The sequence below is a fragment of the Pristiophorus japonicus genome, unplaced genomic scaffold (assembly GCF_044704955.1).
Source record: "Pristiophorus japonicus isolate sPriJap1 unplaced genomic scaffold, sPriJap1.hap1 HAP1_SCAFFOLD_134, whole genome shotgun sequence".
NCBI lineage: Eukaryota > Metazoa > Chordata > Chondrichthyes > Pristiophoridae > Pristiophorus > Pristiophorus japonicus.
The window spans coordinates 177,310-179,382 of NW_027251008.1; positions in this window are offsets into that span (position 1 = coordinate 177,310).

A 2,073-nucleotide genomic window follows, 5' to 3' on the forward strand; every position below is an offset into this window, starting at 1 on the left:
TTCGTGTGTAATCCATTTTGTTATTTGTAATGAATTTGGATGTCCTTGCGGGAAATTTATAAATATATCTGTGCATCTATCTGTGATTTGTAAATTAAATTGTGTGGAACCTTGATAATCAAATTATTTGTGTTCATATCTTTGATTTTATAAATGTACTTGTTTTATGTCTGTTTTCTTTATGAATTTATCTCGAAGTATCGCTGTGCTATAATTGTATTTACGTTTATTTGCGAGGTGTTTAAAAGTAACATAGATACAAAGGTATGCACAGAAAATACATTTATTACCAATACAGTTCCTCCACAATACTATTATAAATAACTTTGTTGCATTCAAATGCATAAACACTAACATAGATACACAAAATATATTTATATCCCACAGAACAAATTGCAACAGAAACACCAAAATATACTTAGAGCAATTACTAATCAAAGAACTTTGTACTCTCTACGGCCCTCAGCAAATTCTGATGTGCCTGTGTTTCCTGTGCTTGTGCTCAGTGTAAGGGAAGGTTTGGGCGAGCCGTGGTATATCGTTTCCCAAGGATGGGCTGAAATGTGGTGTCTGAGGCCACGTTCACTGCTATAGTTGATATATAATAATCAATTGGACTTGTGTAAAAAGGCATAATTACAACATCTACAGATGTTTCATCCTGGTACACAAATCCACTGCCGAATTAGTTCAATCCCTCACCCGCCCCAGTAGTTAACCTTCCCGCGAGCTCTATTGATGTACAACGCGACGTACTGTAACAGGTCACTCCTGCGCCAGAACTGGTCCCAATGCCCCCGGATTCTGGAGCACAACCTCGTGCACCGTTTATCCAGACACACGTTGCCATTTCTAAATTCAATTGCGCGGTGCACTGGAAATAATCCATAGAATACCTTTGTGGTCCTGCTCATATATTTCCTCAATTGCACTTGAAACTGTGACTAAAGGAACTCATCCCCTTCTTTCCTTATGTCAATGGTTAGCACATAGATCACGGCTGCTCCCCTTCACCTCTCAGAATGTTCTGCACCGACTCAGTGATGTTCTTTACCTGGCAGCAGGGAGGATGCACACCACGCATGACTCACGTTTGCCATTGCATAAAGGTACTGACTGTTGAATCGCCAATGACGTCAACTTATGTTACTTTTTAGCTTCAAAAACAAAGTACTGCGAATCCTGTAAAACTGAAATGAAATCAGAAAATGTAGGATATACTCAGCCAGTCAAGCAGCATCTCTAGAAAAACACTTCTGATGACTGGTTTGTGATTAAATGTCATTGACGTGAAGCTTCAACAGTGCAATCCAGACACTGTCCGATATTGTAATCCTAAAGCGCCAGTTTGTGGGTATTGAAACCAATCCAGGTACCACGCATGAATCTGGGAGCTAAAGTGTCGTTGTTGTTCTTGTAAAGTCGCAACAGCAGAGGACTGCAATGAAATGTCCAAGTCTTTAAGATAAATCATATATTTTACAGTTAATAAAACGAGCCAGTTAGAAAACACATTCAATCTACAAAATGGTTAACTTGTGCCGTTTAATTTCCGCCATGGGAGCCGGGGAAAAATACAGGCTTTGGCTGTTTTTTAAATTGCAGTTCACTGATGTTGCCACTAGTTTACTTTGAACAGTCTCCATTTGAACATTCTCACAGAGGCTGTCTGACTGGTTCACGAGTTCTCGATATCAATGTTTACTCCCCCCTGTGACCACCACCTAGTTGTTAGGATGCAGCGCTCTATTCTCGTCGACACAGTTTCGATGCCCGTTCCGGGATTCATTAAATTAAAATGAAGCTTATTAAATTAATTTCATAACACTCTGTGAAAGATTAATAATTATTGCAATCGCCATTCACAACATGTCATATTCTGTTTCAGACTGAGGGAAATACATGGCAACAGAGAGCCTGCCAAACTTGAATCAGATTTTGTGCTTTGCGTGTGATGACATTTCAGCCGTTCTCAGATATGAGAGGCAGACGGGGAAGACTGACGGAAGGCAGACAGAGAGCGAAAGACAGGGGCAGAAGAGGGTGAATGGTGGAAGGGAGACAGTAAGTGAC